Here is a 27431-nt window from a genome sequence, read left to right on the forward strand (position 1 = left end):
TCGATGCATTGTAATCGGCTTATACACTGTTTCAGAGCAAGACATCTTGTTTTTAAGCAAACTGAACAACTTACAATATCCTAAGAAAACACATATTTCAAGTGAAAATATTTTATACAGGGGAGAAACAAGGGGATTTAACATGTTTGTAATTTGACCATTTAAAGTAATTGCAACTCTGTTTCTACACCTCTAACCAGAAAGAAACAGGGCTTCTATGCATTGTAATCGGCTTATACACTGTTTCAGAGCAAGACATCTTGTTTTTAAGCAAACTGAACAACTTACAATATCCTAAGAAAACACATATTTCATATAAACAGATTTTATCCAGGGGAGAAACAAGGGGATTTAACATGTTTGTAATTTGACCATTTAAAGTAATTGCAACTCTGTTTCTACACCTCTAACCAGAAAGAAACAGGGCTTCTATGCATTGTAATCAGCTTATACACTGTTTCAGAGCAAGACATCTTGTTTTTAAGCAAACTGAACAACTTACAATATTCTAAGAAAACACATATTTCAAGTGAAAATATTTTATACAGGGAAGAAACAAGGTGTTTTAACATGTTTGTAATTTGACCATTTAAAGTAATTGCAACTCTGTTTCTACACCTCTAACCAGAAAGAAACAGGGCTTCTATGCATTGTAATCAGCTTATACACTGTTTCAGAGCAAGACATCTTGTTTTTAAGCAAACTGAACAACTTACAATATCCTAAGAAAACACATATTTCATATAAACAGATTTTATCCAGGGGAGGTACAAGGGGTTTTAACATGTTTGTAATTTGACCATTTAAAGTAATTGCAACTCTGTTTCTACACCTCTAACCACAAGGAGGCAACGTTTCCATGCATTGTAATCGGCTTATACATGGTTTCAGAGCAAGAAATACTGTTTTTAACCAAACTGAATAACTTACAATATCCTAAGAAAACACAAATTTCATATAAACAGATTTTATCCAGGGGAGAAACAAGGGGTTTTAACATGTTTGTAATTTGACCATTTAAAGTAATTGCAACTCTGTTTCTACACCTCTAACCAGAAAGAAACAGGGCTTCTATGCATTGTAATCGGCTTATACACTGTTTCAGAGCAAGACATCTTGTTTTTAAGCAAACTGAATAACTTACAATATCCTAAGAAAACACATATTTCAAGTAAAAAGATTTTATACAGGGGAGAAACAAGGGGATTTAACATGTTTGTAATTTGACCATTTAAAGTAATTGCAACTCTGTTTCTACACCTCTAACCAGAAAGAAACAGGGCTTCTATGCATTGTAATCGGCTTATACACTGTTTCAGAGCAAGACATCTTGTTTTTAAGCAAACTGAATAACTTACAATATGCTAAGAAAACACATATTTCAAGTGAAAAGATTTTATACAGGGGAGAAACAAGGTGTTTTATCATGTTTGTAATTTGACCATTTAAAGTAATTGCAACTCTGTTTCTACACCTCTAACCATAAAGAAACAGGGTTTCTATGCATTGTAATCGGCTTATACATGGTTTCAGAGCAAGAAATACTGTTTTTAACCAAACTGAATAACTTACAAGTTCCTAAGAAAACACATATTTCAAGTGAAAAGATTTTATACTAGGGGAGAAACAAGGTGTTTTAACATGTTTGTAATTTGACCATTTAAAGTAATTGCAACTCTGTTTCTACACCTCTAACCACAAGGAGGCAACGTTTCGATGCATTGTAATCGGCTTATACACTGTTTCAGAGCAAGACATCTTGTTTTTAAGCAAACTGAATAACTTAAAATATCCTAAGAAAAAACATATTTCAAGTAAAAAGATTTTATACAGGGGAGAAACAAGGGGATTTAACATGTTTGTAATTTGACCATTTAAAGTAATTGCAACTCTGTTTCTACACCTCTAACCAGAAAGAAACAGGGCTTCTATGCATTGTAATCGGCTTATACACTGTTTCAGAGCAAGACATCTTGTTTTTAAGCCAACTGAACAACTTACAATATCCTAAGAAAACACATATTTCAAGTGAAAAGATTTTATACAGGGGAGAAACAAGGTGTTTTAACATGTTTGTAATTTGACCATTTAAAGTAATTGCAACTCTGTTTCTAGACCTCTAACCAGAAAGAAACAGGGCTTCTATGCATTGTAATCAGCTTATACACTGTTTCAGAGCAAGACATCTTGTTTTTAAGCAAACTGAACAACTTACAATATCCTAAGAAAACACATATTTCAAGTGAAAATATTTTATACAGGGGAGAAACAAGGGGATTTAACATGTTTGTAATTTGACCATTTAAAGTAATTGCAACTCTGTTTCTACACCTCTAACCACAAGGAGGCAACGTTTCGATGCATTGTAATCGGCTTATACACTGTTTCAGAGCAAGACATCTTGTTTTTAAGCAAACTGAACAACTTACAATGTCCTAAGAAAACACATATTTCATATAAACAGATTTTATCCAGGGGAGAAACAAGGGGATTTAACATGTTTGTAATTTGACCATTTAAAGTAATTGCAACTCTGTTTCTACACCTATAACCAGAAAGAAACAGGGCTTCTATGCATTGTAATCAGCTTATACACTGTTTCAGAGCAAGACATCTTGTTTTTAAGCAAACTGAACAACTTACAATATCCTAAGAAAACACATATTTCAAGTGAAAATATTTTATACAGGGGAGAAACAAGGGGATTTAACATGTTTGTAATTTGACCATTTAAAGTAATTGCAACTCTGTTTCTACACCTCTAACCACAAGGAGGCAACGTTTCGATGCATTGTAATCGGCTTATACACTGTTTCAGAGCAAGACATCTTGTTTTTAAGCAAACTGAACAACTTACAATATCCTAAGAAAACACATATTTCATATAAACAGATTTTATCCAGGGGAGAAACAAGGGGATTTAACATGTTTGTAATTTGACCATTTAAAGTAATTGCAACTCTGTTTCTACACCTCTAACCAGAAAGAAACAGGGCTTCTATGCATTGTAATCAGCTTATACACTGTTTCAGAGCAAGACATCTTGTTTTTAAGCAAACTGAACAACTTACAATATGCTAAGAAAACACATATTTCAAGTGAAAAGATTTTATACAGGGGAGAAACAAGGTGTTTTATCATGTTTGTAATTTGACCATTTAAAGTAATTGCAACTCTGTTTCTACACCTCTAACCAGAAAGAAACAGGGCTTCTATGCATTGTAATCAGCTTATACACTGTTTCAGAGCAAGACATCTTGTTTTTAAGCAAACTGAACAACTTACAATATCCTAAGAAAACACATATTTCATATAAACAGATTTTATCCAGGGGAGAAACAAGGGGTTTTAACATGTTTGTAATTTGACCATTTAAAGTAATTGCAACTCTGTTTCTACACCTCTAACCAGAAAGAAACAGGGCTTCTATGCATTGTAATCAGCTTATACACTGTTTCAGAGCAAGACATCTTGTTTTTAAGCAAACTGAACAACTTACAATATCCTAAGAAAACACATATTTCATATAAACAGATTTTATCCAGGGGAGGTACAAGGGGTTTTAACATGTTTGTAATTTGACCATTTAAAGTAATTGCAACTCTGTTTCTACACCTCTAACCACAAGGAGGCAACGTTTCCATGCATTGTAATCGGCTTATACATGGTTTCAGAGCAAGAAATACTGTTTTTAACCAAACTGAATAACTTACAATATCCTAAGAAAACACATATTTCATATAAACAGATTTTATCCAGGGGAGAAACAAGGGGTTTTAACATGTTTGTAATTTGACCATTTAAAGTAATTGCAACTCTGTTTCTACACCTCTAACCAGAAAGAAACAGGGTTTCTATGCATTGTGATCGGCTTATACATGGTTTCAGAGCAAGAAATACTGTTTTTAACCAAACTGAATAACTTACAATATCCTAAGAAAACACATATTTCAAGTGAAAAGATTTTATACAGGGGAGAAACAAGGTGTTTTAACATGTTTGTAATTTGACCATTTAAAGTAATTGCAACTCTGTTTCTACACCTCTAACCAGAAAGAAACAGGGCTTCTATGCATTGTAATCGGCTTATACACTGTTTCAGAGCAAGACATCTTGTTTTTAAGCAAACTGAATAACTTACAATATCCTAAGAAAACACATATTTCAAGTAAAAAGATTTTATACAGGGGAGAAACAAGGGGATTTAACATGTTTGTAATTTGACCATTTAAAGTAATTGCAACTCTGTTTCTACACCTCTAACCAGAAAGAAACAGGGCTTCTATGCATTGTAATCGGCTTATACACTGTTTCAGAGCAAGACATCTTGTTTTTAAGCAAACTGAATAACTTACAATATGCTAAGAAAACACATATTTCAAGTGAAAAGATTTTATACAGGGGAGAAACAAGGTGTTTTATCATGTTTGTAATTTGACCATTTAAAGTAATTGCAACTCTGTTTCTACACCTCTAACCATAAAGAAACAGGGTTTCTATGCATTGTAATCGGCTAATACATGGTTTCAGAGCAAGAAATACTGTTTTTAACCAAACTGAATAACTTACAAGTTCCTAAGAAAACACATATTTCAAGTGAAAAGATTTTATACTAGGGGAGAAACAAGGTGTTTTAACATGTTTGTAATTTGACCATTTAAAGTAATTGCAACTCTGTTTCTACACCTCTAACCACAAGGAGGCAACGTTTCGATGCATTGTAATCGGCTTATACACTGTTTCAGAGCAAGACATCTTGTTTTTAAGCAAACTGAATAACTTAAAATATCCTAAGAAAACACATATTTCAAGTAAAAAGATTTTATACAGGGGAGAAACAAGGGGATTTAACATGTTTGTAATTTGACCATTTAAAGTAATTGCAACTCTGTTTCTACACCTCTAACCAGAAAGAAACAGGGCTTCTATGCATTGTAATCGGCTTATACACTGTTTCAGAGCAAGACATCTTGTTTTTAAGCAAACTGAACAACTTACAATATCCTAAGAAAACACATATTTCAAGTGAAAATATTTTATACAGGGGAGAAACAAGGTGTTTTAACATGTTTGTAATTTGACCATTTAAAGTAATTGCAACTCTGTTTCTACACCTCTAACCAGAAAGAAACAGGGCTTCTATGCATTGTAATCAGCTTATACACTGTTTCAGAGCAAGACATCTTGTTTTTAAGCAAACTGAACAACTTACAATATCCTAAGAAAACACATATTTCAAGTGAAAATATTTTATACAGGGGAGAAACAAGGGGATTTAACATGTTTGTAATTTGACCATTTAAAGTAATTGCAACTCTGTTTCTACACCTCTAACCACAAGGAGGCAACGTTTCGATGCATTGTAATCGGCTTATACACTGTTTCAGAGCAAGACATCTTGTTTTTAAGCAAACTGAACAACTTACAATATCCTAAGAAAACACATATTTCAAGTGAAAATATTTTATACAGGGGAGAAACAAGGGGATTTAACATGTTTGTAATTTGACCATTTAAAGTAATTGCAACTCTGTTTCTACACCTCTAACCAGAAAGAAACAGGGCTTCTATGCATTGTAATCGGCTTATACACTGTTTCAGAGCAAGACATCTTGTTTTTAAGCAAACTGAACAACTTACAATATCCTAAGAAAACACATATTTCATATAAACAGATTTTATCCAGGGGAGAAACAAGGGGATTTAACATGTTTGTAATTTGACCATTTAAAGTAATTGCAACTCTGTTTCTACACCTCTAACCAGAAAGAAACAGGGCTTCTATGCATTGTAATCAGCTTATACACTGTTTCAGAGCAAGACATCTTGTTTTTAAGCAAACTGAACAACTTACAATATTCTAAGAAAACACATATTTCAAGTGAAAATATTTTATACAGGGAAGAAACAAGGTGTTTTAACATGTTTGTAATTTGACCATTTAAAGTAATTGCAACTCTGTTTCTACACCTCTAACCAGAAAGAAACAGGGCTTCTATGCATTGTAATCGGCTTATACACTGTTTCAGAGCAAGACATCTTGTTTTTAAGCAAACTGAATAACTTACAATATCCTAAGAAAACACATATTTCATATAAACAGATTTTATCCAGGGGAGAAACAAGGGGTTTTAACATGTTTGTAATTTGACCATTTAAAGTAATTGCAACTCTGTTTCTACACCTCTAACCAGAAAGAAACAGGGCTTCTATGCATTGTAATCGGCTTATACACTGTTTCAGAGCAAGACATCTTGTTTTTAAGCAAACTGAATAACTTACAATATCCTAAGAAAACACATATTTCAAGTAAAAAGATTTTATACAGGGGAGAAACAAGGTGTTTTAACATGTTTGTAATTTGACCATTTAAAGTAATTGCAACTCTGTTTCTAGACCTCTAACCAGAAAGAAACAGGGCTTCTATGCATTGTAATCAGCTTATACACTGTTTCAGAGCAAGACATCTTGTTTTTAAGCAAACTGAACAACTTACAATATCCTAAGAAAACACATATTTCAAGTGAAAATATTTTATACAGGGGAGAAACAAGGTGTTTTAACATGTTTGTAATTTGACCATTTAAAGTAATTGCAACTCTGTTTCTACACCTCTAACCAGAAAGAAACAGGGCTTCTATGCATTGTAATCGGCTTATACACTGTTTCAGAGCAAGACATCTTGTTTTTAAGCAAACTGAATAACTTACAATATCCTAAGAAAACACATATTTCATATAAACAGATTTTATCCAGGGGAGAAACAAGGGGTTTTAACATGTTTGTAATTTGACCATTTAAAGTAATTGCAACTCTGTTTCTACACCTCTAACCACAAGGAGGCAACGTTTCCATGCATTGTAATCGGCTTATACATGGTTTCAGAGCAAGAAATACTGTTTTTAACCAAACTGAATAACTTACAATATCCTAAGAAAACACATATTCAAGTGAAAAGATTTTATACAGGGGAGAAACAAGGTGTTTTAACATGTTTGTAATTTGACCATTTAAAGTAATTGCAACTCTGTTTCTACACCTCTAACCAGAAAGAAATAGGGCTTCTATGCATTGTAATCGGCTTATACACTGTTTCAGAGCAAGACATCTTGTTTTTAAGCAAACTGAATAACTTACAATATCCTAAGAAAACACATATTTCAAGTAAAAAGATTTTATACAGGGGAGAAAAAAGGTGTTTTAACATGTTTGTAATTTGACCATTTAAAGTAATTGCAACTCTGTTTCTAGACCTCTAACCAGAAAGAAACAGGGCTTCTATGCATTGTAATCAGCTTATACACTGTTTCAGAGCAAGACATCTTGTTTTTAAGCAAACTGAACAACTTACAATATCCTAAGAAAACACATATTTCAAGTGAAAATATTTTATACAGGGGAGAAACAAGGGGATTTAACATGTTTGTAATTTGACCATTTAAAGTAATTGCAACTCTGTTTCTACACCTCTAACCACAAGGAGGCAACGTTTCGATGCATTGTAATCGGCTTATACACTGTTTCAGAGCAAGACATCTTGTTTTTAAGCAAACTGAACAACTTACAATATCCTAAGAAAACACATATTTCATATAAACAGATTTTATCCAGGGGAGAAACAAGGGGATTTAACATGTTTGTAATTTGACCATTTAAAGTAATTGCAACTCTGTTTCTACACCCCTAACCAGAAAGAAACAGGGCTTCTATGCATTGTAATCAGCTTATACACTGTTTCAGAGCAAGACATCTTGTTTTTAAGCAAACTGAACAACTTACAATATCCAAAGAAAACACATATTTCATATAAACAGATTTTATCCAAGGGAGAAACAAGGGGTTTTAACATGTTTGTAATTTGACCATTTAAAGTAATTGCAACTCTGTTTCTACACCTCTAACCACAAGGAGGCAACGTTTCCATGCATTGTAATCGGCTTATACATGGTTTCAGAGCAAGAAATACTGTTTTTAACCAAACTGAATAACTTACAATATCCTAAGAAAACACATATTTCATATAAACAGATTTTATCCAGGGGAGAAACAAGGTGTTTTAACATGTTTGTAATTTGACCATTTAAAGTAATTGCAACTCTGTTTCTAGACCTCTAACCAGAAAGAAACAGGGCTTCTATGCATTGTAATCAGCTTATACACTGTTTCAGAGCAAGACATCTTGTTTTTAAGCAAACTGAACAACTTACAATATCCTTAGAAAACACATATTTCAAGTGAAAATATTTTATACAGGGGAGAAACAAGGTGTTTTAACATGTTTGTAATTTGACCATTTAAAGTAATTGCAACTCTGTTTCTACACCTCTAACCAGAAAGAAACAGGGCTTCTATGCATTGTAATCGGCTTATACACTGTTTCAGAGCAAGACATCTTGTTTTTAAGCAAACTGAATAACTTACAATATCCTAAGAAAACACATATTTCATATAAACAGATTTTATCCAGGGGAGAAACAAGGGGTTTTAACATGTTTGTAATTTGACCATTTAAAGTAATTGCAACTCTGTTTCTACACCTCTAACCACAAGGAGGCAACGTTTCCATGCATTGTAATCGGCTTATACATGGTTTCAGAGCAAGAAATACTGTTTTTAACCAAACTGAATAACTTACAATATCCTAAGAAAACACATATTTCAAGTGAAAATATTTTATACAGGGGAGAAACAAGGGGATTTAACATGTTTGTAATTTGACCATTTAAAGTAATTGCAACTCTGTTTCTACACCTCTAACCACAAGGAGGCAACGTTTCGATGCATTGTAATCGGCTTATACACTGTTTCAGAGCAAGACATCTTGTTTTTAAGCAAACTGAACAACTTACAATATCCTAAGAAAACACATATTTCATATAAACAGATTTTATCCAGGGGAGAAACAAGGGGATTTAACATGTTTGTAATTTGACCATTTAAAGTAATTGCAACTCTGTTTCTACACCCCTAACCAGAAAGAAACAGGGCTTCTATGCATTGTAATCAGCTTATACACTGTTTCAGAGCAAGACATCTTGTTTTTAAGCAAACTGAACAACTTACAATATCCAAAGAAAACACATATTTCATATAAACAGATTTTATCCAAGGGAGAAACAAGGGGTTTTAACATGTTTGTAATTTGACCATTTAAAGTAATTGCAACTCTGTTTCTACACCTCTAACCACAAGGAGGCAACGTTTCCATGCATTGTAATCGGCTTATACATGGTTTCAGAGCAAGAAATACTGTTTTTAACCAAACTGAATAACTTACAATATCCTAAGAAAACACATATTTCATATAAACAGATTTTATCCAGGGGAGAAACAAGGGGTTTTAACATGTTTGTAATTTGACCATTTAAAGTAATTGCAACTCTGTTTCTACACCTCTAACCAGAAAGAAAAGGGCTTCTATGCATTGTAATCAGCTTATACACTGTTTCAGAGCAAGACATCTTGTTTTTAAGCAAACTGAAAAACTTACAATATCCTAAGAAAACACATATTTCAAGTAAAAAGATTTTATACAGGGGAGAAACAAGGTGTTTTAACATGTTTGTAATTTGACCATTTAAAGTAATTGCAACTCTGTTTCTACACCTCTAACCACAAGGAGGCAACGTTTCGATGCATTGTAATCGGCTTATACACTGTTTCAGAGCAAGACATCTTGTTTTTAAGCCAACTGAACAACTTACAATATCCTAAGAAAACACATATTTCAAGTGAAAAGATTTTATACAGGGGAGAAACAAGGTGTTTTAACATGTTTGTAATTTGACCATTTAAAGTAATTGCAACTCTGTTTCTACACCTCTAACCACAAGGAGGCAACGTTTCCATGCATTGTAATCGGCTTATACATGGTTTCAGAGCAAGAAATACTGTTTTTAACCAAACTGAATAACTTACAATATCCTAAGAAAACACATATTTCATATAAACAGATTTTATCCAGGGGAGAAACAAGGGGATTTAACATGTTTGTAATTTGACCATTTAAAGTAATTGCAACTCTGTTTCTACACCTCTAACCAGAAAGAAACAGGGCTTCTATGCATTGTAATCGGCTTATACACTGTTTCAGAGCAAGACATCTTGTTTTTAAGCAAACTGAATAACTTACAATATCCTAAGAAAACACATATTTCAAGTAAAAAGATTTTATACAGGGGAGAAACAAGGTGTTTTAACATGTTTGTAATTTGACCATTTAAAGTAATTGCAACTCTGTTTCTACACCTCTAACCAGAAAGAAACAGGGCTTCTATGCATTGTAATCGGCTTATACACTGTTTCAGAGCAAGACATCTTGTTTTTAAGCAAACTGAACAACTTACAATATCCTAAGAAAACACATATTTCAAGTGAAAATATTTTATACAGGGGAGAAACAAGGTGTTTTAACATGTTTGTAATTTGACCATTTAAAGTAATTGCAACTCTGTTTCTACACCTCTAACCAGAAAGAAACAGGGCTTCTATGCATTGTAATCAGCTTATACACTGTTTCAGAGCAAGACATCTTGTTTTTAAGCAAACTGAACAACTTACAATATCCTAAGAAAACACATATTTCAAGTGAAAATATTTTATACAGGGGAGAAACAAGGGGATTTAACATGTTTGTAATTTGATCATTTAAAGTAATTGCAACTCTGTTTCTATACCTCTAACCAGAAAGAAACAGGGCTTCTATGCATTGTAATCGGCTTATACACTGTTTCAGAGCAAGACATCTTGTTTTTAAGCAAACTGAATAACTTACAATATCCTAAGAAAACACATATTTCAAGTAAAAAGATTTTATACAGGGGAGAAACAAGGTGTTTTAACATGTTTGTAATTTGACCATTTAAAGTAATTGCAACTCTGTTTCTACACCTCTAACCAGAAAGAAACAGGGCTTCTATGCATTGTAATCAGCTTATACACTGTTTCAGAGCAAGACATCTTGTTTTTAAGCAAACTGAACAACTTACAATATCCTAAGAAAACACATATTTCATATAAACAGATTTTATACAGGGGAGAAACAAGGGGTTTTAACATGTTTGTAATTTGACCATTTAAAGTAATTGCAACTCTGTTTCTACACCTCTAACCAGAAAGAAAAGGGCTTCTATGCATTGTAATCAGCTTATACACTGTTTCAGAGCAAGACATCTTGTTTTTAAGCAAACTGAAAAACTTACAATATCCTAAGAAAACACATATTTCAAGTAAAAAGATTTTATACAGGGGAGAAACAAGGTGTTTTAACATGTTTGTAATTTGACCATTTAAAGTAATTGCAACTCTGTTTCTACACCTCTAACCACAAGGAGGCAACGTTTCGATGCATTGTAATCGGCTTATACACTGTTTCAGAGCAAGACATCTTGTTTTTAAGCCAACTGAACAACTTACAATATCCTAAGAAAACACATATTTCAAGTGAAAAGATTTTATACAGGGGAGAAACAAGGTGTTTTAACATGTTTGTAATTTGACCATTTAAAGTAATTGCAACTCTGTTTCTACACCTCTAACCACAAGGAGGCAACGTTTCCATGCATTGTAATCGGCTAATACATGGTTTCAGAGCAAGAAATACTGTTTTTAACCAAACTGAATAACTTACAATATCCTAAGAAAACACATATTTCATATAAACAGATTTTATCCAGGGGAGAAACAAGGGGATTTAACATGTTTGTAATTTGACCATTTAAAGTAATTGCAACTCTGTTTCTACACCTCTAACCAGAAAGAAACAGGGCTTCTATGCATTGTAATCAGCTTATACACTGTTTCAGAGCAAGACATCTTGTTTTTAAGCAAACTGAACAACTTACAATATCCTAAGAAAACACATATTTCATATAAACAGATTTTATCCAGGGGAGAAACAAGGGGTTTTAACATGTTTGTAATTTGACCATTTAAAGTAATTGCAACTCTGTTTCTACACCTCTAACCAGAAAGAAAAGGGCTTCTATGCATTGTAATCAGCTTATACACTGTTTCAGAGCAAGACATCTTGTTTTTAAGCAAACTGAAAAACTTACAATATCCTAAGAAAACACATATTTCAAGTAAAAAGATTTTATACAGAGGAGAAACAAGGTGTTTTAACATGTTTGTAATTTGACCATTTAAAGTAATTGCAACTCTGTTTCTACACCTCTAACCACAAGGAGGCAACGTTTCGATGCATTGTAATCGGCTTATACACTGTTTCAGAGCAAGACATCTTGTTTTTAAGCCAACTGAACAACTTACAATATCATAAGAAAACACATATTTCAAGTGAAAAGATTTTATACAGGGGAGAAACAAGGTGTTTTAACATGTTTGTAATTTGACCATTTAAAGTAATTGCAACTCTGTTTCTACACCTCTAACCACAAGGAGGCAACGTTTCCATGCATTGTAATCGGCTTATACATGGTTTCAGAGCAAGAAATACTGTTTTTAACCAAACTGAATAACTTACAATATCCTAAGAAAACACATATTTCATATAAACAGATTTTATCCAGGGGAGAAACAAGGGGATTTAACATGTTTGTAATTTGACCATTTAAAGTAATTGCAACTCTGTTTCTACACCTCTAACCAGAAAGAAACAGGGCTTCTATGCATTGTAATCGGCTTATACACTGTTTCAGAGCAAGACATCTTGTTTTTAAGCAAACTGAATAACTTACAATATCCTAAGAAAACACATATTTCAAGTAAAAAGATTTTATACAGGGGAGAAACAAGGTGTTTTAACATGTTTGTAATTTGACCATTTAAAGTAATTGCAACTCTGTTTCTACACCTCTAACCAGAAAGAAACAGGGCTTCTATGCATTGTAATCAGCTTATACACTGTTTCAGAGCAAGACATCTTGTTTTTAAGCAAACTGAACAACTTACAATATCCTAAGAAAACACATATTTCATATAAACAGATTTTATCCAGGGGAGAAACAAGGGGTTTTAACATGTTTGTAATTTGACCATTTAAAGTAATTGCAACTCTGTTTCTACACCTCTAACCAGAAAGAAAAGGGCTTCTATGCATTGTAATCAGCTTATACACTGTTTCAGAGCAAGACATCTTGTTTTTAAGCAAACTGAAAAACTTACAATATCCTAAGAAAACACATATTTCAAGTAAAAAGATTTTATACAGGGGAGAAACAAGGTGTTTTAACATGTTTGTAATTTGACCATTTAAAGTAATTGCAACTCTGTTTCTACACCTCTAACCACAAGGAGGCAACGTTTCGATGCATTGTAATCGGCTTATACACTGTTTCAGAGCAAGATATCTTGTTTTTAAGCCAACTGAACAACTTACAATATCCTAAGAAAACACATATTTCAAGTGAAAAGATTTTATACAGGGGAGAAACAAGGTGTTTTAACATGTTTGTAATTTGACCATTTAAAGTAATTGCAACTCTGTTTCTACACCTCTAACCACAAGGAGGCAACGTTTCCATGCATTGTAATCGGCTTATACATGGTTTCAGAGCAAGAAATACTGTTTTTAACCAAACTGAATAACTTACAATATCCTAAGAAAACACATATTTCATATAAACAGATTTTATCCAGGGGAGAAACAAGGGGATTTAACATGTTTGTAATTTGACCATTTAAAGTAATTGCAACTCTGTTTCTACACCTCTAACCAGAAAGAAACAGGGCTTCTATGCATTGTAATCAGCTTATACACTGTTTCAGAGCAAGACATCTTGTTTTTAAGCAAACTGAACAACTTACAATATCCTAAGAAAACACATATTTCATATAAACAGATTTTATACAGGGGAGAAACAAGGGGTTTTAACATGTTTGTAATTTGACCATTTAAAGTAATTGCAACTCTGTTTCTACACCTCTAACCAGAAAGAAAAGGGCTTCTATGCATTGTAATCAGCTTATACACTGTTTCAGAGCAAGACATCTTGTTTTTAAGCAAACTGAAAAACTTACAATATCCTAAGAAAACACATATTTCAAGTAAAAAGATTTTATACAGGGGAGAAACAAGGTGTTTTAACATGTTTGTAATTTGACCATTTAAAGTAATTGCAACTCTGTTTCTACACCTCTAACCACAAGGAGGCAACGTTTCGATGCATTGTAATCGGCTTATACACTGTTTCAGAGCAAGACATCTTGTTTTTAAGCCAACTGAACAACTTACAATATCCTAAGAAAACACATATTTCAAGTGAAAAGATTTTATACAGGGGAGAAACAAGGTGTTTTAACATGTTTGTAATTTGACCATTTAAAGTAATTGCAACTCTGTTTCTACACCTCTAACCACAAGGAGGCAACGTTTCCATGCATTGTAATCGGCTAATACATGGTTTCAGAGCAAGAAATACTGTTTTTAACCAAACTGAATAACTTACAATATCCTAAGAAAACACATATTTCATATAAACAGATTTTATCCAGGGGAGAAACAAGGGGATTTAACATGTTTGTAATTTGACCATTTAAAGTAATTGCAACTCTGTTTCTACACCTCTAACCAGAAAGAAACAGGGCTTCTATGCATTGTAATCAGCTTATACACTGTTTCAGAGCAAGACATCTTGTTTTTAAGCAAACTGAACAACTTACAATATCCTAAGAAAACACATATTTCATATAAACAGATTTTATCCAGGGGAGAAACAAGGGGTTTTAACATGTTTGTAATTTGACCATTTAAAGTAATTGCAACTCTGTTTCTACACCTCTAACCAGAAAGAAAAGGGCTTCTATGCATTGTAATCAGCTTATACACTGTTTCAGAGCAAGACATCTTGTTTTTAAGCAAACTGAAAAACTTACAATATCCTAAGAAAACACATATTTCAAGTAAAAAGATTTTATACAGGGGAGAAACAAGGTGTTTTAACATGTTTGTAATTTGACCATTTAAAGTAATTGCAACTCTGTTTCTACACCTCTAACCACAAGGAGGCAACGTTTCGATGCATTGTAATCGGCTTATACACTGTTTCAGAGCAAGATATCTTGTTTTTAAGCCAACTGAACAACTTACAATATCCTAAGAAAACACATATTTCAAGTGAAAAGATTTTATACAGGGGAGAAACAAGGTGTTTTAACATGTTTGTAATTTGACCATTTAAAGTAATTGCAACTCTGTTTCTACACCTCTAACCACAAGGAGGCAACGTTTCCATGCATTGTAATCGGCTTATACATGGTTTCAGAGCAAGAAATACTGTTTTTAACCAAACTGAATAACTTACAATATCCTAAGAAAACACATATTTCATATAAACAGATTTTATCCAGGGGAGAAACAAGGGGATTTAACATGTTTGTAATTTGACCATTTAAAGTAATTGCAACTCTGTTTCTACACCTCTAACCAGAAAGAAACAGGGCTTCTATGCATTGTAATCAGCTTATACACTGTTTCAGAGCAAGACATCTTGTTTTTAAGCAAACTGAACAACTTACAATATCCTAAGAAAACACATATTTCATATAAACAGATTTTATACAGGGGAGAAACAAGGGGTTTTAACATGTTTGTAATTTGACCATTTAAAGTAATTGCAACTCTGTTTCTACACCTCTAACCAGAAAGAAAAGGGCTTCTATGCATTGTAATCAGCTTATACACTGTTTCAGAGCAAGACATCTTGTTTTTAAGCAAACTGAAAAACTTACAATATCCTAAGAAAACACATATTTCAAGTAAAAAGATTTTATACAGGGGAGAAACAAGGTGTTTTAACATGTTTGTAATTTGACCATTTAAAGTAATTGCAACTCTGTTTCTACACCTCTAACCACAAGGAGGCAACGTTTCGATGCATTGTAATCGGCTTATACACTGTTTCAGAGCAAGACATCTTGTTTTTAAGCCAACTGAACAACTTACAATATCCTAAGAAAACACATATTTCAAGTGAAAAGATTTTATACAGGGGAGAAACAAGGTGTTTTAACATGTTTGTAATTTGACCATTTAAAGTAATTGCAACTCTGTTTCTACACCTCTAACCACAAGGAGGCAACGTTTCCATGCATTGTAATCGGCTAATACATGGTTTCAGAGCAAGAAATACTGTTTTTAACCAAACTGAATAACTTACAATATCCTAAGAAAACACATATTTCATATAAACAGATTTTATCCAGGGGAGAAACAAGGGGATTTAACATGTTTGTAATTTGACCATTTAAAGTAATTGCAACTCTGTTTCTACACCTCTAACCAGAAAGAAACAGGGCTTCTATGCATTGTAATCAGCTTATACACTGTTTCAGAGCAAGACATCTTGTTTTTAAGCAAACTGAACAACTTACAATATCCTAAGAAAACACATATTTCATATAAACAGATTTTATCCAGGGGAGAAACAAGGGGTTTTAACATGTTTGTAATTTGACCATTTAAAGTAATTGCAACTCTGTTTCTACACCTCTAACCAGAAAGAAAAGGGCTTCTATGCATTGTAATCAGCTTATACACTGTTTCAGAGCAAGACATCTTGTTTTTAAGCAAACTGAAAAACTTACAATATCCTAAGAAAACACATATTTCAAGTAAAAAGATTTTATACAGAGGAGAAACAAGGTGTTTTAACATGTTTGTAATTTGACCATTTAAAGTAATTGCAACTCTGTTTCTACACCTCTAACCACAAGGAGGCAACGTTTCGATGCATTGTAATCGGCTTATACACTGTTTCAGAGCAAGACATCTTGTTTTTAAGCCAACTGAACAACTTACAATATCATAAGAAAACACATATTTCAAGTGAAAAGATTTTATACAGGGGAGAAACAAGGTGTTTTAACATGTTTGTAATTTGACCATTTAAAGTAATTGCAACTCTGTTTCTACACCTCTAACCACAAGGAGGCAACGTTTCCATGCATTGTAATCGGCTTATACATGGTTTCAGAGCAAGAAATACTGTTTTTAACCAAACTGAATAACTTACAATATCCTAAGAAAACACATATTTCATATAAACAGATTTTATCCAGGGGAGAAACAAGGGGATTTAACATGTTTGTAATTTGACCATTTAAAGTAATTGCAACTCTGTTTCTACACCTCTAACCAGAAAGAAACAGGGCTTCTATGCATTGTAATCGGCTTATACACTGTTTCAGAGCAAGACATCTTGTTTTTAAGCAAACTGAATAACTTACAATATCCTAAGAAAACACATATTTCAAGTAAAAAGATTTTATACAGGGGAGAAACAAGGTGTTTTAACATGTTTGTAATTTGACCATTTAAAGTAATTGCAACTCTGTTTCTACACCTCTAACCAGAAAGAAACAGGGCTTCTATGCATTGTAATCAGCTTATACACTGTTTCAGAGCAAGACATCTTGTTTTTAAGCAAACTGAACAACTTACAATATCCTAAGAAAACACATATTTCATATAAACAGATTTTATCCAGGGGAGAAACAAGGGGTTTTAACATGTTTGTAATTTGACCATTTAAAGTAATTGCAACTCTGTTTCTACACCTCTAACCAGAAAGAAAAGGGCTTCTATGCATTGTAATCAGCTTATACACTGTTTCAGAGCAAGACATCTTGTTTTTAAGCAAACTGAAAAACTTACAATATCCTAAGAAAACACATATTTCAAGTAAAAAGATTTTATACAGGGGAGAAACAAGGTGTTTTAACATGTTTGTAATTTGACCATTTAAAGTAATTGCAACTCTGTTTCTACACCTCTAACCACAAGGAGGCAACGTTTCGATGCATTGTAATCGGCTTATACACTGTTTCAGAGCAAGATATCTTGTTTTTAAGCCAACTGAACAACTTACAATATCCTAAGAAAACACATATTTCAAGTGAAAAGATTTTATACAGGGGAGAAACAAGGTGTTTTAACATGTTTGTAATTTGACCATTTAAAGTAATTGCAACTCTGTTTCTACACCTCTAACCACAAGGAGGCAACGTTTCCATGCATTGTAATCGGCTTATACATGGTTTCAGAGCAAGAAATACTGTTTTTAACCAAACTGAATAACTTACAATATCCTAAGAAAACACATATTTCATATAAACAGATTTTATCCAGGGGAGAAACAAGGGGATTTAACATGTTTGTAATTTGACCATTTAAAGTAATTGCAACTCTGTTTCTACACCTCTAACCAGAAAGAAACAGGGCTTCTATGCATTGTAATCAGCTTATACACTGTTTCAGAGCAAGACATCTTGTTTTTAAGCAAACTGAACAACTTACAATATCCTAAGAAAACACATATTTCATATAAACAGATTTTATCCAGGGGAGAAACAAGGGGTTTTAACATGTTTGTAATTTGACCATTTAAAGTAATTGCAACTCTGTTTCTAGACCTCTAACCAGAAAGAAACAGGGCTTCTATGCATTGTAATCAGCTTATACACTGTTTCAGAGCAAGACATCTTGTTTTTAAGCAAACTGAACAACTTACAATATCCTAAGAAAACATATTTCAAGTGAAAATATTTTATACAGGGGAGAAACAAGGGGATTTAACATGTTTGTAATTTGACCATTTAAAGTAATTGCAACTCTGTTTCTACACCTCTAACCACAAGGAGGCAACGTTTCGATGCATTGTAATCGGCTTATACACTGTTTCAGAGCAAGACATCTTGTTTTTAAGCAAACTGAACAACTTACAATATCCTAAGAAAACACATATTTCATATAAACAGATTTTATCCAGGGGAGAAACAAGGGGATTTAACATGTTTGTAATTTGACCATTTAAAGTAATTGCAACTCTGTTTCTACACCTCTAACCAGAAAGAAACAGGGCTTCTATGCATTGTAATCAGCTTATACACTGTTTCAGAGCAAGACATCTTGTTTTTAAGCAAACTGAACAACTTACAATATCCAAAGAAAACACATATTTCATATAAACAGATTTTATCCAGGGGAGAAACAAGGGGTTTTAACATGTTTGTAATTTGACCATTTAAAGTAATTGCAACTCTGTTTCTACACCTCTAACCACAAGGAGGCATCGTTTCCATGCATTGTAATCGGCTTATACATGGTTTCAGAGCAAGAAATACTGTTTTTAACCAAACTGAATAACTTACAATATCCTAAGAAAACACATATTTCATATAAACAGATTTTATCCAGGGGAGAAACAAGGGGTTTTAACATGTTTGTAATTTGACCATTTAAAGTAATTGCAACTCTGTTTCTACACCTCTAACCAGAAAGAAAAGGGCTTCTATGCATTGTAATCAGCTTATACACTGTTTCAGAGCAAGACATCTTGTTTTTAAGCAAACTGAAAAACTTACAATATCCTAAGAAAACACATATTTCAAGTAAAAAGATTTTATACAGGGGAGAAACAAGGTGTTTTAACATGTTTGTAATTTGACCATTTAAAGTAATTGCAACTCTGTTTCTACACCTCTAACCACAAGGAGGCAACGTTTCGATGCATTGTAATCGGCTTATACACTGTTTCAGAGCAAGACATCTTGTTTTTAAGCCAACTGAACAACTTACAATATCCTAAGAAAACACATATTTCAAGTGAAAAGATTTTATATAGGGGAGAAACAAGGTGTTTTAACATGTTTGTAATTTGACCATTTAAAGTAATTGCAACTCTGTTTCTACACCTCTAACCACAAGGAGGCAACGTTTCCATGCATTGTAATCGGCTTATACATGGTTTCAGAGCAAGAAATACTGTTTTTAACCAAACTGAATAACTTACAATATCCTAAGAAAACACATATTTCATATAAACAGATTTTATCCAGGGGAGAAACAAGGGGATTTAACATGTTTGTAATTTGACCATTTAAAGTAATTGCAACTCTGTTTCTACACCTCTAACCAGAAAGAAACAGGGCTTCTATGCATTGTAATCGGCTTATACACTGTTTCAGAGCAAGACATCTTGTTTTTAAGCAAACTGAATAACTTACAATATCCTAAGAAAACACATATTTCAAGTAAAAAGATTTTATACAGGGGAGAAACAAGGTGTTTCAACATCTTTGTAATTTGACCATTTAAAGTAATTGCAACTCTGTTTCTAGACCTCTAACCAGAAAGAAACAGGGCTTCTATGCATTGTAATCAGCTTATACACTGTTTCAGAGCAAGACATCTTGTTTTTAAGCAAACTGAACAACTTACAATATCCTAAGAAAACACATATTTCAAGTGAAAATATTTTATACAGGGGAGAAACAAGGGGATTTAACATGTTTGTAATTTGACCATTTAAAGTAATTGCAACTCTGTTTCTACACCTCTAACCACAAGGAGGCAACGTTTCGATGCATTGTAATCGGCTTATACACTGTTTCAGAGCAAGACATCTTGTTTTTAAGCAAACTGAACAACTTACAATATCCTAAGAAAACACATATTTCATATAAACAGATTTTATCCAGGGGAGAAACAAGGGGATTTAACATGTTTGTAATTTGACCATTTAAAGTAATTGCAACTCTGTTTCTACACCTCTAACCAGAAAGAAACAGGGCTTCTATGCATTGTAATCAGCTTATACACTGTTTCAGAGCAAGACATCTTGTTTTTAAGCAAACTGAACAACTTACAATATCCTAAGAAAACACATATTTCATATAAACAGATTTTATCCAGGGGAGGTACAAGGGGTTTTAACATGTTTGTTATTTGACCATTTAAAGTAATTGCAACTCTGTTTCTACACCTCTAACCACAAGGAGGCAACGTTTCCATGCATTGTAATCGGCTTATACATGGTTTCAGAGCAAGAAATACTGTTTTTAACCAAACTGAATAACTTACAATATCCTAAGAAAACACATATTTCATATAAACAGATTTTATCCAGGGGAGAAACAAGGGGTTTTAACATGTTTGTAATTTGACCATTTAAAGTAATTGCAACTCTGTTTCTACACCTCTAACCAGAAAGAAACAGGGTTTCTATGCATTGTAATCGGCTTATACATGGTTTCAGAGCAAGAAATACTGTTTTTAACCAAACTGAATAACTTACAATATCCTAAGAAAACACATATTTCAAGTAAAAAGATTTTATACAGGGGAGAAACAAGGGGATTTAACATGTTTGTAATTTGACCATTTAAAGTAATTGCAACTCTGTTTCTACACCTCTAACCAGAAAGAAACAGGGCTTCTATGCATTGTAATCGGCTTATACACTGTTTCAGAGCAAGACATCTTGTTTTTAAGCAAACTGAATAACTTACAATATCCTAAGAAAACACATATTTCAAGTAAAAAGATTTTATACAGGGGAGAAACAAGGTGTTTTAACATGTTTGTAATTTGACCATTTAAAGTAATTGCAACTCTGTTTCTACACCTCTAACCAGAAAGAAACAGGGCTTCTATGCATTGTAATCAGCTTATACACTGTTTCAGAGCAAGACATCTTGTTTTTAAGCAAACTGAACAACTTACAATATCCTAAGAAAACACATATTTCATATAAACAGATTTTATCCAGGGGAGAAACAAGGGGTTTTAACATGTTTGTAATTTGACCATTTAAAGTAATTGCAACTCTGTTTCTACACCTCTAACCAGAAAGAAAAGGGCTTCTATGCTTTGTAATCAGCTTATACACTGTTTCAGAGCAAGACATCTTGTTTTTAAGCAAACTGAAAAACTTACAATATCCTAAGAAAACACATATTTCAAGTAAAAAGATTTTATACAGGGGAGAAACAAGGTGTTTTAACATGTTTGTAATTTGACCATTTAAAGTAATTGCAACTCTGTTTCTACACCTCTAACCACAAGGAGGCAACGTTTCGATGCATTGTAATCGGCTTATACACTGTTTCAGAGCAAGACATCTTGTTTTTAAGCAAACTGAACAACTTACAATATCCTAAAAAAACACATATTTCAAGTGAAAATATTTTATACAGGGGAGAAACAAGGTGTTTTAACATGTTTGTAATTTGACCATTTAAAGTAATTGCAACTCTGTTTCTACACCTCTAACCAGAAAGAAACAGGGCTTCTATGCATTGTAATCAGCTTATACACTGTTTCAGAGCAAGACATCTTGTTTTTAAGCAAACTGAACAACTTACAATATCCTAAGAAAACACATATTTCAAGTGAAAATATTTTATACAGGGGAGAAACAAGGGGATTTAACATGTTTGTAATTTGACCATTTAAAGTAATTGCAACTCTGTTTCTACACCTCTAACCAGAAAGAAACAGGGCTTCTATGCATTGTAATCGGCTTATACACTTTTTCAGAGCAAGACATCTTGTTTTTAAGCAAACTGAATAACTTACAATATCCTAAGAAAACACATATTTCAAGTAAAAAGATTTTATACAGGGGAGAAACAAGGTGTTTTAACATGTTTGTAATTTGACCATTTAAAGTAATTGCAACTCTGTTTCTACACCTCTAACCATAAAGAAACAGGGTTTCTATGCATTGTAATCGGCTTATACATGGTTTCAGAGCAAGAAATACTGTTTTTAACCAAACTGAATAACTTACAATATGCTAAGAAAACACATATTTCAAGTGAAAAGATTTTATACAGGGGAGAAACAAGGTGTTTTATCATGTTTGTAATTTGACCATTTAAAGTAATTGCAACTCTGTTTCTACACCTCTAACCAGAAAGAAACAGGGCTTCTATGCATTGTAATCAGCTTATACACTGTTTCAGAGCAAGACATCTTGTTTTTAAGCAAACTGAACAACTTACAATATCCTAAGAAAACACATATTTCATATAAACAGATTTTATCCAAGGGAGAAACAAGGGGTTTTAACATGTTTGTAATTTGACCATTTAAAGTAATTGCAACTCTGTTTCTACACCTCTAACCACAAGGAGGCAACGTTTCCATGCATTGTAATCGGCTTATACATGGTTTCAGAGCAAGAAATACTGTTTTTAACCAAACTGAATAACTTACAATATCCTAAGAAAACACATATTTCATATAAACAGATTTTATCCAGGGGAGAAACAAGGGGTTTTAACATGTTTGTAATTTGACCATTTAAAGTAATTGCAACTCTGTTTCTACACCTCTAACCAGAAAGAAAAGGGCTTCTATGCATTGTAATCAGCTTATACACTGTTTCAGAGCAAGACATCTTGTTTTTAAGCAAACTGAAAAACTTACAATATCCTAAGAAAACACATATTTCAAGTAAAAAGATTTTATACAGGGGAGAAACAAGGTGTTTTAACATGTTTGTAATTTGACCATTTAAAGTAATTGCAACTCTGTTTCTACACCTCTAACCACAAGGAGGCAACGTTTCGATGCATTGTAATCGGCTTATACACTGTTTCAGAGCAAGACATCTTGTTTTTAAGCCAACTGAACAACTTACAATATCCTAAGAAAACACATATTTCAAGTGAAAAGATTTTATACAGGGGAGAAACAAGGTGTTTTAACATGTTTGTAATTTGACCATTTAAAGTAATTGCAACTCTGTTTCTACACCTCTAACCACAAGGAGGCAACGTTTCCATGCATTGTAATCGGCTTATACATGGTTTCAGAGCAAGAAATACTGTTTTTAACCAAACTGAATAACTTACAATATCCTAAGAAAACACATATTTCATATAAACAGATTTTATCCAGGGGAGAAACAAGGGGATTTAACATGTTTGTAATTTGACCATTTAAAGTAATTGCAACTCTGTTTCTACACCTCTAACCAGAAAGAAACAGGGCTTCTATGCATTGTAATCGGCTTATACACTGTTTCAGAGCAAGACATCTTGTTTTTAAGCAAACTGAACAACTTACAATATCCTAAGAAAACACATATTTCAAGTGAAAATATTTTATACAGGGGAGAAACAAGGTGTTTTAACATGTTTGTAATTTGACCATTTAAAGTAATTGCAACTCTGTTTCTACACCTCTAACCAGAAAGAAACAGGGCTTCTATGCATTGTAATCAGCTTATACACTTTTTCAGAGCAAGACATCTTGTTTTTAAGCAAACTGAACAACTTACAATATCCTAAGAAAACACATATTTCAAGTGAAAATATTTTATACAGGGGAGAAACAAGGGGATTTAACATGTTTGTAATTTGATCATTTAAAGTAATTGCAACTCTGTTTCTATACCTCTAACCAGAAAGAAACAGGGCTTCTATGCATTGTAATCGGCTTATACACTGTTTCAGAGCAAGACATCTTGTTTTTAAGCAAACTGAATAACTTACAATATCCTAAGAAAACACATATTTCAAGTAAAAAGATTTTATACAGGGGAGAAACAAGGTGTTTTAACATGTTTGTAATTTGACCATTTAAAGTAATTGCAACTCTGTTTCTACACCTCTAACCAGAAAGAAACAGGGCTTCTATGCATTGTAATCAGCTTATACACTGTTTCAGAGCAAGACATCTTGTTTTTAAGCAAACTGAACAACTTACAATATCCTAAGAAAACACATATTTCATATAAACAGATTTTATACAGGGGAGAAACAAGGGGTTTTAACATGTTTGTAATTTGACCATTTAAAGTAATTGCAACTCTGTTTCTACACCTCTAACCAGAAAGAAAAGGGCTTCTATGCATTGTAATCAGCTTATACACTGTTTCAGAGCAAGACATCTTGTTTTTAAGCAAACTGAAAAACTTACAATATCCTAAGAAAACACATATTTCAAGTAAAAAGATTTTATACAGGGGAGAAACAAGGTGTTTTAACATGTTTGTAATTTGACCATTTAAAGTAATTGCAACTCTGTTTCTACACCTCTAACCACAAGGAGGCAACGTTTCGATGCATTGTAATCGGCTTATACACTGTTTCAGAGCAAGACATCTTGTTTTTAAGCCAACTGAACAACTTACAATATCCTAAGAAAACACATATTTCAAGTGAAAAGATTTTATACAGGGGAGAAACAAGGTGTTTTAACATGTTTGTAATTTGACCATTTAAAGTAATTGCAACTCTGTTTCTACACCTCTAACCACAAGGAGGCAACGTTTCCATGCATTGTAATCGGCTTATACATGGTTTCAGAGCAAGAAATACTGTTTTTAACCAAACTGAATAACTTACAATATCCTAAGAAAACACATATTTCATATAAACAGATTTTATCCAGGGGAGAAACAAGGGGATTTAACATGTTTGTAATTTGACCATTTAAAGTAATTGCAACTCTGTTTCTACACCTCTAACCAGAAAGAAACAGGGCTTCTATGCATTGTAATCAGCTTATACACTGTTTCAGAGCAAGACATCTTGTTTTTAAGCAAACTGAACAACTTACAATATCCTAAGAAAACACATATTTCATATAAACAGATTTTATCCAGGGGAGAAACAAGGGGATTTAACATGTTTGTAATTTGACCATTTAAAGTAATTGCAACTCTGTTTCTACACCTCTAACCATAAAGAAACAGGGTTTCTATGCATTGTAATCGGCTTATACATGGTTTCAGAGCAAGAAATACTGTTTTTAACCAAACTGAATAACTTACAATATGCTAAGAAAACACATATTTCAAGTGAAAAGATTTTATACAGGGGAGAAACAAGGTGTTTTATCATGTTTGTAATTTGACCATTTAAAGTAATTGCAACTCTGTTTCTACACCTCTAACCAGAAAGAAACAGGGCTTCTATGCATTGTAATCAGCTTATACACTGTTTCAGAGCAAGACATCTTGTTTTTAAGCAAACTGAACAACTTACAATATCCTAAGAAAACACATATTTCATATAAACAGATTTTATCCAAGGGAGAAACAAGGGGTTTTAACATGTTTGTAATTTGACCATTTAAAGTAATTGCAACTCTGTTTCTACACCTCTAACCACAAGGAGGCAACGTTTCCATGCATTGTAATCGGCTTATACATGGTTTCAGAGCAAGAAATACTGTTTTTAACCAAACTGAATAACTTACAATATCCTAAGAAAACACATATTTCATATAAACAGATTTTATCCAGGGGAGAAACAAGGGGTTTTAACATGTTTGTAATTTGACCATTTAAAGTAATTGCAACTCTGTTTCTACACCTCTAACCAGAAAGAAAAGGGCTTCTATGCATTGTAATCAGCTTATACACTGTTTCAGAGCAAGACATCTTGTTTTTAAGCAAACTGAAAAACTTACAATATCCTAAGAAAACACATATTTCAAGTAAAAAGATTTTATACAGGGGAGAAACAAGGTGTTTTAACATGTTTGTAATTTGACCATTTAAAGTAATTGCAACTCTGTTTCTACACCTCTAACCACAAGGAGGCAACGTTTCGATGCATTGTAATCGGCTTATACACTGTTTCAGAGCAAGACATCTTGTTTTTAAGCCAACTGAACAACTTACAATATCCTAAGAAAACACATATTTCAAGTGAAAAGATTTTATACAGGGGAGAAACAAGGTGTTTTAACATGTTTGTAATTTGACCATTTAAAGTAATTGCAACTCTGTTTCTACACCTCTAACCACAAGGAGGCAACGTTTCCATGCATTGTAATCGGCTTATACATGGTTTCAGAGCAAGAAATACTGTTTTTAACCAAACTGAATAACTTACAATATCCTAAGAAAACACATATTTCATATAAACAGATTTTATCCAGGGGAGAAACAAGGGGATTTAACATGTTTGTAATTTGACCATTTAAAGTAATTGCAACTCTGTTTCTACACCTCTAACCAGAAAGAAACAGGGCTTCTATGCATTGTAATCGGCTTATACACTGTTTCAGAGCAAGACATCTTGTTTTTAAGCAAACTGAACAACTTACAATATCCTAAGAAAACACATATTTCAAGTGAAAATATTTTATACAGGGGAGAAACAAGGTGTTTTAACATGTTTGTAATTTGACCATTTAAAGTAATTGCAACTCTGTTTCTACACCTCTAACCAGAAAGAAACAGGGCTTCTATGCATTGTAATCAGCTTATACACTTTTTCAGAGCAAGACATCTTGTTTTTAAGCAAACTGAACAACTTACAATATCCTAAGAAAACACATATTTCAAGTGAAAATATTTTATACAGGGGAGAAACAAGGGGATTTAACATGTTTGTAATTTGATCATTTAAAGTAATTGCAACTCTGTTTCTATACCTCTAACCAGAAAGAAACAGGGCTTCTATGCATTGTAATCGGCTTATACACTGTTTCAGAGCAAGACATCTTGTTTTTAAGCAAACTGAATAACTTACAATATCCTAAGAAAACACATATTTCAAGTAAAAAGATTTTATACAGGGGAGAAACAAGGTGTTTTAACATGTTTGTAATTTGACCATTTAAAGTAATTGCAACTCTGTTTCTACACCTCTAACCAGAAAGAAACAGGGCTTCTATGCATTGTAATCAGCTTATACACTGTTTCAGAGCAAGACATCTTGTTTTT

Source organism: Electrophorus electricus, chromosome 1 (genome assembly GCF_041902795.1).
Source record: "Electrophorus electricus isolate QZ-2024a chromosome 1, ASM4190279v1, whole genome shotgun sequence".
NCBI classification, from domain to species: Eukaryota; Metazoa; Chordata; class Actinopteri; order Gymnotiformes; family Gymnotidae; genus Electrophorus; species Electrophorus electricus.